Below are 14,947 nucleotides of genomic sequence, written 5' to 3'. Positions count from 1 at the left end.
TAATTCTGACTTCAACTGTATGTATATGAAGAGTTTGGTTGCAAAACGCGATAAACCCCATTTTTTGACATTTGGATTTTATTATTGTAAATCACTGTTCAGATGTACCTTAATCTATGTGTGAATTTCTGCCCTTAATAACATTTAAGAATGTACATTTTAGGCCGAGTACAACATGTATTTTTTCACAAAACCTAAAATCAACGTTTCTTTTGATATCGAATCCACGTTGATCACCGACGTTGATTCAACATCGTTTTGCTCATCGGGGTAATGTTGAAACGACGTCAGGCAATCCATTCAAATCTAACCTGAAATCGTCACAATTGGTTACTTACCCAACGTTGAATCAATGTTGATTTTCAGTCGATCGAAACAACATTATACAATCCACACATTTCCAACATATAATCTACCTAATTGGTTTGTCTAATGTTGAAATGATGTTGATTTTAGGTCGACTGGAACATCATAGAATCCACAGATTTTCAACATATAATTTATCCAAATGATTTAACGTTTAAATGAATGCTTAAACAACCTTTTCAACATTAAACCAACACATATTACATAATTACAGTTTTTTAAAGGATACATATTTTTTTAATCTATACATATGACAAAACACCACAATATGTCATCCTTTTTTATTTATACAAATATACAGCTGTACACATTTATCAAGAGCATAAATTCACTCAACTCTTCTATACACACAGTACACTTAAACACAGAGAACATTTAAATTATAGGCTAAAATAGTGAAAATCAATTACTCAAAAAATAAAACTGTAGAATATTAAATACAGTTGTCTATTTGTGTTCTATTTCAACACATATTTTTCATTAGAGTAAAAATGCATTTTATTTCATATGTGCAAAATAACAATTTACTATTAGGGTCAAAATACAGGTTTAAATCACAATGCTTAAGCTGTTTAAAGAACAACTTTATTGAATTAATTGAGAAAGATACAATATGCCTTTCTATATTGTAAAGAATATATCACAGAAACTAAAATGCAGATGCAACCATAGAAAAAAATATTCTCGCTGGATTAGCAGGGTCAATTAATAAATTAAATAAAAATAAATTCGTTTTTTTGGTGGTGTAAAACTGTCGGGAAGCCGTTCCTCTACAGTACCACTTTTTACTAGAATTCCATCCCGGATTTTCCAGAAATACAAAGTATTAGTGACCCAGAGACTTGTCTGAGAACAAGCTTGAAATATTACAACCACGGGCTAGAATTGCAAGTTTGTTTTAAAATTACAATAATTTTTTTCAAAATATCATTGTTTAATGACTAAATGCTATAAATAAAAACAGCGCTGCGACTAAAGAATGTAAACACTGAATAATCCTATGCAATGCACATGATCCTATTATAACGATCACTGCGAACAATAAGCTAAGCGTTTGTTTTATATACAAACTACAAATATAAAAAACATTACAATAATTTAAAGCAATGAAATTCTATATGTAAAAAAAAAAAAAAACTTTAAACGGCGTCTCGTCCGAGCTGAATCTCTGCGGTCACCACACAGGCTCTTTAAAGCTTCTGTCAAAAATGCACTGTATATGACAGACACAAACTCAATAAAAACGTGATGTTTGCAAAACGGCTACATTATTAAAGAGCATCCGCTGCGACGTAGATAGGATCTGTTGTCAGGTGTATGTTCCCTCTAATATTTAGAGATTTCCTCTAAAATCTGTAAAATCACTGTTATAAAATTACCAGAATTTCAGTATCTTTCCTAACATTTTCCTGTTCTCTGAAACTATATTTAATCTGAATATTTAACTTTAGTTTTATTTAGGATTTATTATTTTTATTATAAGTCATGACTAGGCCCACATGGAATCTGCGCGCGCAGAATTCCGCAGATTTTCCACAGACTTCCGCCGATTTTTAGCCCATCATTAATTGTGTTTATTTACTTTGAGTAAACATGTGTAAATCTAAATTTATTGCGTTTAAAAATGAATTACAGTAATATTATTGACTAATATGAAAATATTAATCGGATTTAAGTACAATGCAGTTTGTAAAGTAATATTTTCTGTCTTTTAGTAGATATATTATACGAGAGACTTGCTTTGTTTACCAAATAAGGTTAATCTATTTGTATTTGCATTGTAAACATTAAATAAAAGTAAAAAAATATATATATTTTTATTTCCCATATTAAGGTTTTAGTTATGATACTACCAACATCATTTTGCAGAAATCCGCAGATTTCTACCAAAATTTTCAGCAGAAATAGCAAAAAACAGCTGCAGATTCCATCTGGCCCTAGTCATGACTGCAACAGTAAGTGGCAAAAAAGCTTAACAAAAAAGACTTTTATTTTGGCATGGCGTGTGACGTCATCAGACGGCGCCGCTTCAGCGCTGTAATTCAGCTGGAGTAAGGTTTGTTTACAGATATAAACCGATTTAAAGTTAAAGTTTTAGTTTTTAATATGATGTTAAATTATGTTGCTGCTGTTGGAAATATTATTTTAACCCTTTATACAACGTAGTACTAATTTATTCTCAGTAACCGAGGGCTATTTTTGGAATAAAGTAACAGAAAAGTGTGTAGTAAGCGTTTTAAAGAAACGTTTTACCTGATTTATTTTTGTTAATTTCTCTTATATGAAGAAACTGCTTAAGTTGTTAGGTGTTAAAGAGAAGTTATTTTGTTTCTGTTCATTGATTTATTTATTTTAAACAGGACATTTTTTATTATTTTGTTCATTTTAAACAGGATAAAGTGTCCAAACACAGAGAAAAACTCCTCCAGAATCGACTGATCTCCACACTGTTATAAAGATGGCGTTTATTAAAGAGGAGAGTGAAGACGTGAAGATTGAAGAAATATTCAGAATCAAACAGGAAGATCCACAGGAACAAACAGGTTGATTTTCATTCTCAGACCCCGTTTACACTAGTGCGTTTTAGTTTTAAAACGGCGTCCACAATAGCATTCCACAGAGCATTTCTGAACAGGGGTCCGTTCTTCGTACCTTGCTTGAATGATCTAAGATGATTTGGCAGATTCTGGATCTTTTAATCTTGATAACTGATCTCTGGCTAATTTGGTTCTTCAAACAAGTTCGCTAATCAGATTAGAATGTATAGATAAACTGATCTGAGATCGCTGCATGTGTTGTGAAGGACAGATCTATCGATCCTCGAAATCATGATTAGCAATGCAACGATTGGCTGACGGCACAGCAGCGTAATGACATCATCTGATTAATATTCAATTATCCATGTGAGCAAAATTACATCAAATTAGCAGTAAACGGTTTGTTAAATATGACACGCAATAACTTTCCACATTTGTTGTGAGCTGCAGGCTTTACACTTTCATGTGTCAAGTGTATTAATCATGTATTTCAATGCAAATTAATGTATTTAGTTCCACATTTAGAAAATATTTTCTTTATTATAATAAGTTTTTTAATCGCTGTATGGAATAACTGGATGTTTACAAAAGCGTTTTGATATTGGTAAAGGCGTCTGCAACTTTTGTTAAGCATAATCACTGGCATATTAACTGTCAAAATATGTTTATGACTGCATAAATGTATTATTGCTTTTTTTTTTTTTTTAAGTCACAATTTGTACTAAAGCAATCTAAAAAAGTTCATATCAATGTTTTCTCTTTGCACCACCAGGTCAAGACAAAAAGGTCTTTTGAACTTTCATTTCGAGGGTGCAGATTGCATAAGTTTTATTAATATGTATAACTTTATTTATTTTATTAATGACTATAACTCTATATATATAGTTTAAAAAATATTTATAGTTAAAATTATTTACTATTTTCCCAAGTGTATATAACTACTATTGTAAGAAAATATCAGAATTCGGTACATACTTTCTGTATTATCTTTGCTTGAACTGAGCCGATCTAATCCTGTTTATATAAATTAAGCCTGCTTCCGATTAGGTTTGAGCTAGCAGAACTGTTGCTATAACAACAACTCTCAGATCAGCTTTAAAGAACGAAACGATCCTGGAAAATATCAAAATCAATATCCAAATCCAGCTGAGTAATCCACGTACGAAGAACGGACCCCAGCTCTCCGTCCACACCAAAATGCTGAAAACGCACATCACCTGAACACACACACACTCTCGGGCAAGCGCTGCAGAATATCTAGCCTATTTACCCACATGAGAGCTGTGCTCGTTGTACTGCTCATCAAGCATCTCCCGCTGGATCTAATCTCACTATATTTATTAAACGTGATATTTCATTCATCTTGTTGTCTATATCTAACGACATATTCTCTGACTTTGGTCATTGGAATCTATTACTTGTTCTCAGGTAACGTGTTTTGGCTAAGTGCAAAGATAAGTTAATAATTAATGTAGCCACGTACATTCTGTATATTGACTGATCGCTTGCCTTTATTTCCTATAATGTATAAACTTATTGTATGTTATACTTTTATAATGGCCATTATTGATTATTAAAACTGATATTCAGCAAAAGAGAGGGTATGTTTCGTATTTTCACTGAAATTGAAAGGAGGCAGTTGTTATAGGCTCCGTTTAGTTATAAATATCCACACAGTGAAGATGACGCTCATATATGCAGCACGACGCCTCAACATTTCTGCTGTCTGTTAAGTTGCTAATATCAAAATGAAAATAGGCAGTTCCTTAAATCATGTTTACATTTTATTGTTGAGAAAGTAAAAACGTAGCCAGGGTGATGTGAATGAAGTTATAAAGTACACTGTTCCCTTTGAAGATTTACCCGTGTCCTCTGTAGTCTGTTTTCCATATCAAACTGAGGAGGGGGAGACTGCAGCCTTGATCAAACTTGAGAAGTCTGAACTTACAAGAGGAGAATGCAGGACGGAACTGTGTGTCTCCATTTTCCCCCATCCACACTGGAGCAGCATCGTTTTAGAATGAAAACGGCCTCTTCAGCGTTTCCAAAACGTTCAGTTTTCGGCACTGGAAAACTCCAGCATAGTGTGGACGGATGGCGTAACCATAGCAAAACTTATGCGTTTTAAAACGAAAACGCATTAGTGTAAACGGGGCCTCAAAGACTAACTCAGTCATTTGATCCTCATTCAGATATTCATTCATTCATTTTCTTGTCAGTTTAGTCCAGGGGTCTCAAACTCGCGGCCCGCGGGCCATTTGCGACCCTCAGTGCAATATTTTGTGGCCCACGCCGACCGCTGTACACTGACAGAATCAGCGGAGCGGGGAGAGACAGCGCTCCCCGCTCCGCTGATTCTATCCGTACACAGCGGTCACTGGCATTCCCCGCCCGCCGTGTAAACAAAGGGGCGGGGATGCCGGTGGCGTCACCACGTACCCCGCCCCTTTGTTAGACGCTGTGACGGGATCTCGCGCCGGCCAGAACCAAGGTAATCTGTTCCCGCCCCTGCCTGCCACTTAGCTACCTAGCTACAGCCTGCATCTTACAGGCCTCGAAATTGCGACCATTTTGGTCGCATATGCGCCCGAAAATTAATCTATGCGACCTCATAATATATTTGGGCGCATTAGTGCGACTGCTAATAATGGTTGTAGTGCGACCTGTTTTGATTTTTTGTAAAAACGTGCGGAATCGCTCTTCCCAGCCGCTATATTGGTTGATATTAGCTGTCATTCACTCAAGGTACTCCGCTGTCAGATGACAGGGAAGGAGCTTTTATGACCACGGGAAATGCAAACGGCTGAAGAGTAAAAACTTAAAGCACACAGGTCTGCAAACCCCACCTAAAATTGAGGTGCAAATGAGAGCGATCATGACACGTCACGTGGTGAATAATGATCCACCAGCTGAGATCAATCGAGTACGCGCTTCTTAGAGAAGGTGCCCGAATCTCCATGCGTCGCATTCACTGCGTGTTCAGCGCAAATGTCCGCTAAAAGTCAAATCTAATACTGTACATATCATCGCCAAAGAAGCTCGCCTTTACTAAGTTTACACTGAAACTGCGGCTCGTAACAAAGAGCGGTATTGCGCCGGTGGTATTCGCAAGAATCTTGCGCTGCCTGCTCATAAATTGGGTCGGCTGACTCGCCAGCTTTTCCACTAACACAGAAACATGAAGATCATCTGAACCTTTAAATTGACACAAACTGAAACCAAAACTTTTAAAGAGTGATAGAAGTGAGACTTTACTTACTTTCTTTTGTCTATTCTTTTTTGAGGTGTATATTATTATTATTTTTATTTACTGATGACTGCTTTGCAGCTTTCATCATTGAATTGAATGATTTATTATAATCTTTTGTTTGTTTTGTAGCAGAAATATTATTTATTAAATTGACATGCATATAAAAACAGAAGTACAAAATAAATATTTCTTACTGCAATGCTTAATTTTTGTTTGATGCAAACTATACAAATTTTTTCATGAAGTAACAGACTTTTTATATCAGATAACCTACATTCATGCACATTCAAGGCAGTATCATAATGAGAAATGGAATTCATTGTTATTATTATTGTCATTTTCATCATCATTAATATTCTATGGCCTAATTATTAGACATTCATTTTGGAATTATTGCACACAAATATCAATGTCTTCGCAGCATTAGTTAGATAGTTGTTTCTGTTTTTTGTCAGTCCTATTGATGTTGTTTTAAAATACAATAAATCCTTTAAAAAGCAATTTGCAGCGGTGCTCATTCAGTTTTGGCGGGTGCTCTGAAATTTTTTCTGGTGCTCCTAAATTTATTTTGGTGCTCCTAAATATTTGAAGTTGGGAGCACCGGTGCTACCAAGTAAAAAAGTTAATTTCTAGCCCTTTCTTATATATATTATAGGTAGATACAGACTGGTACAGACTGATGTGACTGGAGTGGGGTGTGGGTGTTTTATTTATACATATATACGCCTTTTTTTAAGGTGAGGGAATGGAAGTTTTGAGTGAGTTCCCCCACTTTTTTCCCTAGGACTTGGCCTTTTTGGGAGCACATATTTGTGTGAGAAGTTATTCTCCACCTTGAACTTCAATAAGTCAAAATACAGGTCTAGACTTAATGATGATCATCTTCAAGCCATACTGAAGGTCTCAACTGCTTCCGCTCTAAAGCCAAATGTGGTTCAGATTTGTGAGAAGAAGCGCTGTCAAGTCTCTGGCAGTAAGGAGTAGGCAAAAGATGCCATGTTCAGAAGAACTGTTCATAATCTTCACTCAATGTTCTATTAATGTTCAGGACACTTCATGTTCAGAAGAAATAATTAAAACTGTTAATAATGACATTTGAGGAATTTTTTTTTGTGAAATCCCTTATGCGGCCCAGCCTCACCCAGACTTTGCCTCCTGCGGCCCCCAGGTAAATTGAGTTTGAGACCCCTGGTTTAGTCCCTTTATTAATCTGGGGTCGCCACAGCAGAATGAACCGCCAACTTATCCAGCAGGTTTTTATGCAGCAGATGCCCTTCCAGCCGCGACTCATCTCTGGGAAACATCCACACACACACTCATACACTACAGACAATTTAGCCTACCCAATTAACCTGTACCGCATGTCTTTGGACTGTAAGGGAAACCAGAGCACCTGGAGAAAACCCACGTGAAGGCAGGGAGAACATGCAAACTCCACACAGAAATGCCAACTGAGCCGAGGTTCAACCCAGCGACCTTCTTGCTGTGAGGCGACAGCACTACCTACTGCGCCACTGCCTCGCCTTTCATTCAGATATATTTTAATAATAAGAATACTAAATTAAATCCATCTTGCAGCCCTGAGTGTGCTGCCTAATTCACCTAAATGCACATAAGCACTCATTGAAAGACAGGAATGAGTTTGCATATGTCACGTTGATCACAATTCCCCTTTTTTCATCAAATTCTTCATGGGTTTAATCTTGTTTCTAGTAGCTGTTACTAGTTCTCACAGATAGTATCTTAGTTAGAATTACATCATTATTTTAATAACTAATTACCAGGACTATTGTGTATAAACAGGGTTTCCGTGGAGTCTTAAAATGTCTTTTATTCCAAAATCAAAATTTTAGGCCTTAAAAAGTCTTAAATTTACTGAAATATTGTGCTGTAGGTCTTAAATCTTTTATAAACAAGTCTTCATTTTTCCTTTGGTCTTAAATTAAGGTTCATGTTTTTCTACCCAATCTGGCCAAAACCCACACAATCACCATCAATCCATCTCATTGTTTTTTATCCAGACATTTAAAAAGAATATATTTTAGAGCAGTAATCTCAGTACCTTAAAACCGTGATATTTTAATTCAAGCTTATCATACTGTCAGAATCTTATACTGGCCCATGCCTAATGCTGCTTAATGTTGCAAAGTCATATTTTCTTATTTTCTTATTTTTCTTTGTATGTATAGTCATGAACATGTATAGCCGTTTATTATTCCATGTCATTTCTCCAATAGGCAACTGAATTGTAAGTTCTAAATCAATAGCATATGAGATCAGGTCACTATGACATGATTGAAAATTTTTGTATGTCGCTGTTTGTCGTTGTACTTCGTCTATTCTGAGAGCTGATGCTGAGTATTCTTAGGAATTTTCACACTTGAAATTGTTAACCCTGGGTCATTCTAACCCTGGATAAACAGAATCCTGGGTTACCTGTAAATATGTTTCACATTGCTCATGCTATACCTGCACTGCAAATTTTACATAGTAGATTTAACTACCTTGGAGTTAAAATTAACACTCCCTCAGAGTTTATATGGGAACCACTATAAGTGTTAAAAATAACACTTTTGAAAGTGTTAACATTGTCAACACCAAGAGAGTGTTAATTAGCAAACTCTTATTGTGTAAAATATCTGTTAAATTTCCGAAAAAATACCAGCAGCTGTGGTTGCCAGAATCTTTCTGTGAAAAAAAAGGAAGTTTTATAGAACTGTATAAATGTATGAAAAATAACCATATCTCATGAACTGAGACAATGTTTAGTTTACAAAATCATAGCTTAGTGCACAAAAATGTAAAGTCTTTAGATGCAATAATGTGTTCATGTGTGATTGCAACTAGCAAACAGATTTTGACTGCATTAGTAACTACACAGTTACCTTTAAACAAAAGAAGATGCAGCATAACATCAAATACTCTCAGTTTATCTTGGACTTGAACACAGACCCTACAAACCTCCAAAATGGTGACACAAAAAAACGTTTTGCTGTTTTTTTTTTCCCATTTTGATTTTACGGAAAAATACCGGCAGCTGTGGTTGCAAGTAATTTACTGTTTTTAATATTCATAAATTCAGTTTACAGAATATTTCTGCTAAAAACACATTCCACAGTCTGTATTTTTTTTTTATCGAACTATAAAATAATCTGGGGTGTTCATTAACAGACAGTTCACATTCGCAAACCCTGAGTTAACATTATTATTTGTATATTTATGTCGTCACTGTCCCTGATTGGACAAAAAGCAGATAACCTTTTTTTAAATGGCATTTCTGCATCTTGTCGGGTATAAAATGTCATCATGTAGGTCTTTAGCTAAGCCATAGGACATACACAAAGGCAAGAAAACAAAGACAAAAGTACATAATGAATACAAGTAGCAACGTATGCCATCTTCTCTTCTCATCACTCCAGTTTACAGCAAACATGGCATTAAGCATTTGCACAAGTTCATTCATTCATTTTCCTTCGGTTTAGTCACTTTATTCATCAGGGGTTGCCACAGTGGAATGAACCACCAACTTATCAAGCATATGTTTTAAACAGCGGATACCTGTCCAGCTGCAAACCAGTACCGGGAAACATTTGCATAAGTTATATACAATAATGCAAACTTACTAATATAAGCTGAATTATGCGCACTTGCTATGAACTTGCAGGATTTGTGTAAATCAGGTTTTTCAAGAAAGAGATGCACATGAGGAAACACAACATGAGTAATCTAGAGCGAGTGCATTTGATCATTTGCATTTACAGCCACAGGCACAAAAACAGCTTGGTTTTCCTATGATCTGATTTTGAGCTGAAACCTCAGACACATTCTGGAAACACTAAAGACTTACTTTACATCTTGTAAAAAAGGTTCATAATAGGAACTCTTTAAAGGTATTTCTGACACAGAAATGAAAAAAGTCTCACCATTTACTTTCCATTGTGCGGTTTTAAACCTTGATGAGTTTCTAAATTCTGTTGAACACAAAATAATATATTGTGATAAAAACGCTGGCTTACTTTGTGTTCCAGAAGACAGGAAATGTTTAAAACCACATGATGGAGGGTAAATGATAAGCTCATTTTAATATTTGGGGTAAACATCTATTTCATGCTTGCCACTTTGTGCTTTCATACTAAAGTTCACTTTTTTGTTCTTTTTTGAAGACCTGATAGTGCTGAAAGAAGAGACTCATCACATGAATGAAATGGAAGAGAAACAACAAGAAATAATGAATGATGTAAAACCTACACTGACTAAAAAGACTTCATCACGCAGAAGACCTCGGAAATCCAAGTCTAGGTGTAATTACAGCTGTAAACAGAGTAGAAAGAGTTTCAGTCAAAAGCCAAACCTTGATGTTCACACTAGGGAGAAACCTTACACATGCAAACAGTGTGGAAAAAGCTTCTATAATACAGGAAACTTAAAAGTGCACATGAGAATTCACACTGGAGAAAGGCCGTACACATGCCAACAGTGTGGGAAAAGCTTCTATTCTACAGGAAACTTGGCAGTGCACAGAAGAATTCACACTGGGGAGAGGCTCTACTCTTGCCCTCAGTGTGGAAAGAGTTGTAAGCAAAATGGCAACCTTGAAGTCCACATGAGAACACACACTGGAGAGAGAAGCTTTATTTGCACACAGTGTGGGAAAGGTTTTTCTCAAAAACAAAACCTTACCATCCACATGAGGATTCACACTGGAGAGAAACCTTACACATGCACAGAGTGTGGTAAAAGTTTCCCACATAAAGGCTCACTCAAACACCACATGATAAGTCACACTGGACAGAAGCCGTTTGCATGTGCTCAGTGTGGAAAGAGCTTCACAACCAAAGCTAGCCTCATGAACCACATGTGATCAGTGTGGAAAGAGTCTCCCATGCAAAGACTCCATTAAGCAACACATGAAGATTCACTCAGGCGAGCGTTTTCGATGCAGTGAGTGTGGAAAGGTATTTAAACATAAAAGATGCCTCGTCAATCACATGAAGCTTCACAATCGAGAGCAAAAATGAGGCCTTGTCCAGCGGAGCTTAAGGCTCTCCCGGGATGGCATGGAATAGCATCTCGGGACAAGTGTGAACTCTTGAATACATCTCAAGTTACTGGAATGAAACCCTTTGAACCTGAAGATTTAAACTCAATAACTGAAGAGGGGTGAAGATGTACCAGGTTTTGAGAGTTTCTACAGGGCTGCAATAAAGCAAAATAACTCTATATGTGTTTCAAGTTATTATGAACTGAAAACCAAATTTGTGCACATTGCACACTGCAATCAAATGGTCGGCACTGAAAAGAGAATTAGAAAGATTAGGGAGGAGAAAATGTTTGGGGAGATGCAGGGTAAACTGATCTCTGATTATTCACATTGTTTGATTTTCACTCCCTTGAACAAACACCGATTTGCCTCCAATTTTGAGCTTTTGTCTGCAGTTTCACAAAACTTGTTGGTGAATAAAAGTTGGCCGGTGTGAACTTGCAATGACAGTGAGAGACTGATGCAGACTCCATAAAGCCCTGATCAGACAACACAATGCCATTTGCCAGTTACCACAGATCAGATTTTTGTCAGATTATGAGATTTTGACTTGATAAACTCTTGATGTGTAGTGGGTACAAATAAAGACTTTGGTTTCAAAACACTACACTTTTATTTTGATGGACATATTTTAGAAAATAAACAAGTTTTCTTTATGAAGACAATTAAACTTTCTATGGACAACTAGTTTCCCTTAAAGAAATGTTCATGTGAAAACTCCCACATTACTACAAATAAATCGGTGTATGGGAAACCCAGTGTTGCTATTGTGAATGAGAACATGAGTGATTTGTTAGCTTACATGCTAATTCCAGTACTCATTAGACTACTGAAGGACTTCAGCTATCTGTAAATTCCAAATATTATTTATATGCATTACATATTGTACTACTCATGTGCACTGATAGATTATATTGTGTGCTGTCTGCAAGTGGTGTGTGTGTGTAGGTTATAGTTTTAGGTTTATTGTGTTAAAGGTAAATTATTTTAAGAGTAACAAGTTATTTAATTATTAACATTCTGATTGTTCCTATATATATATATATATATATATATATATATATATATATAAAAGGGATGCACCGATATGAATTTTTTTGGCCGATACCGATAACCAATAATTCTTCAGACTTGGAGGCCGATAGCCAATATGTATAGGCCGATATTTATAAATATTTTAAAATGATATATTTTTATACAGCAAACTTCATAAAAGATTAAACTTCTTTTATGAACTAAATAGTCTATACTCAAAGCAAAAAAGCTTTAACTTCAAAATTGCAAGGTGATTATAGACCTATATTCAAGATTTCACATAAATCAGCATGCAAAAAATACATTACTTCCTTTTCTTCATAGCAAATTAACATGCAACTTGACTGTTGCATAAAATTAATAAGGTTAAATAACAAAATATGATTTATTCAACAAGCAAATTAAATATATTTAAATAAGATGAGAATGAAAGCACTAAGGACTGAAACCAGCTCAAATGTTCTTGAATAAAACGTGTTACAGTGATGTACACATGTACAAATACGTCATGTCCGAAAAAGCCTTTTTTAGAGGTGTTTTGACAGCTCACCTCTCCCCCGTGTGTGGTGGTTTTCTTGGTTCTTCTCTTACTAAATCAAACTCAGTCTGGAGGTTATGAATATCAGAAGAATATACTTTATTGTCGACAACAAAGGAGAACTTTCAGGAGACGCCCAGTAGCATCTCTGTCTGAAAAATTCTGTCTCACTCAGGTTCTGGCCCGTTTAAATAGTCTGTTTTTTTCCTTTGTTGTACATATGTCACACAAGATCCCTCCTGGTTTAACCCTTGACTCCAAATTCCACCTCTGTCATCTGTTTTTGTCTTAGTTCTACATTTATCACACACATTCCACCTAGGTTAACCCCTGACCTCAATTTCCACCTAGGTTAACCCCTGACCCAAACCTGGTAACTATATAACTTATCCAGTTCTTGTGAAATGGTAATTCTTCTAATGGTATGCAAGTCTACAAGCAGATTATATACATACACTTTGAATATATATATTAACTTCACACTTTAAAAAGCACAAGATCCACCTCAATCCCTCCTCTTAAGACTTTAAGTCTTAATATTCTTGCTTTTGGCCCATAGTGCAACTTCATGATCTAGCCCTCAGCCATATTACCTAATGACAAATATATGTCACAGTATTATTACAAATAACCAAATCATGTAATTGCACTTTGGAATAGAATCACGCCAAACCTCTGTGTCCTGTTCTGACGAGGACACAGTAAAAGACTTGATTCTATTTTGTTGATATCATCATAAAAGTAGTATTTTAAGCATACAATTAGTTATCTATTTGCTTCTGGGGGTCATGATTATTTAACATACAGTAAAGAATAAAACTAAAACAAAAAATAAACATGCACAATCTCCCAATCTAGGGTCACAACACAATATTCTAATCTAACATCCACACACATAATCCGTAGAGTACGTTGATCTTCAGCCCAGATACTTTGCGTATCGTAGAGAGCCGCCGTTTAGGGGTAGAGGTTACTAGCACTTAGCACCCAAGGCATGGATCCTCTTCATCATCCTCTTCTTTATCTAAACTATAAAAATTTTTAGCACTAGTTCATCTTTTTGACCCTAAATCTGGCACATACTTGCGAGCATTCTTTGTTTCGTTCTAGCCTTAAAAAGTGTTGCTAAAGACTTTATGTTGACAGTTTATAACCTGAAGTTGTGGTGATTATCATCACTTGAATTTGTGGCACCTTCTGTATTTCTCACTCAGGTATATAATCAGAATTACTCTTTTAACTGTTCTGATGAACTGCTTCTGCCACACTTTGCAATTCGTTGGTTTGAGCTTTGGGATTTTCTGCCTCCTCTGTTTCCCGTTAACTTTCTCTTGTTGGAGCTTTTTCCTTTGGCTGTCTTGTGCTGTGGTCCCGATGGTACCCAGTTGATGGCATCCCCCTTGGCAATGTTGGCATAAGGTCCTTTTCTCCTGACTTCCCTCCACTTTCTCCAAAGCACCTCAGATATACTCGATCACCGAATTAATCTTCTGCTTTTGGTCCTTTCTGGTTTCCTGTACAGATATTGCTTTGCACATGGCAGTTAGTTTTCTCATAAAAGACCAAACTTCTTTCCAATACATTAGAAATGTTCTCCAAACATTCCACAAGGTTAAATACATGATTACATGCAAGGGTCGACCCAATAGTATTTCATGCAATGTTAGTTGCTTGTTTCTGTCAGTTTTCATGCAATCACTTATTAATGCAAAAGGTATAGTATTTTAACACATCTTGTTAAACTAGGCCTTGATGAATCATCTTTAGCTCTTTCAATCATTCCTTACAATTATGTGTAATTTCTCAATTTTCTTTATTTCCAATACTTTATCAATTCATTTATTTATCTATTCACTGAATCATATATCCACTTATTTATCTCCTTAATTACCTTTATTTACTTTAATTTACTTTAATTACTCTAATTTATTTTTAATGCAGACACATTAAACTTATTTCTGAAGGTATTGCAAATCTGAGACTTCTCTTGTCTTAAATGTAATAACTGTTTCTTCTTCCCTGCTTTGCTAATGAAATTACCTTCACTCATCTACCACAACTGTCATGCCCAAAAGCTTGTATCTCTTGTCCTAAGCTAGCTTTATTATATCACAACACCCACAATCAAATTCTTGAATATCCCCTTAGGCCTATAGCTGATCTTTTACTCACATTCTACT

The 14,947-nt window shown here is 35.7% G+C and overlaps 3 protein-coding genes and 1 pseudogene across 6 annotated transcripts in view; 1 reads left to right on the top strand and 3 right to left on the bottom strand.

The window, feature by feature from the left end:
• Window positions 1-14,947, bottom strand: part of zgc:174653 — a 954,986-nt gene that overhangs the window by 355,706 nt on the left and 584,333 nt on the right. The gene's annotated exons all lie outside the window — the stretch shown is intronic.
• The window catches only part of LOC141381679 (uncharacterized), a 131,437-nt gene that overhangs the window by 24,049 nt on the left and 92,441 nt on the right, over window positions 1-14,947 (bottom strand). The gene's annotated exons all lie outside the window — the stretch shown is intronic.
• Window positions 1-14,947, bottom strand: part of wu:fe14d05 — a 126,984-nt gene that overhangs the window by 60,720 nt on the left and 51,317 nt on the right. The window lies entirely within an intron of this gene.
• Window positions 2,383-11,373, top strand: LOC110439445 (uncharacterized; annotated as a pseudogene).

Source organism: Danio rerio, chromosome 4 (assembly GCF_049306965.1).
Source record: "Danio rerio strain Tuebingen ecotype United States chromosome 4, GRCz12tu, whole genome shotgun sequence".
Taxonomy (NCBI): Eukaryota; Metazoa; Chordata; class Actinopteri; order Cypriniformes; family Danionidae; genus Danio; species Danio rerio.
The sequence above is the reverse complement of the archived record's forward strand: the minus strand, read 5'-3'. Positions and strand labels throughout refer to the sequence as shown.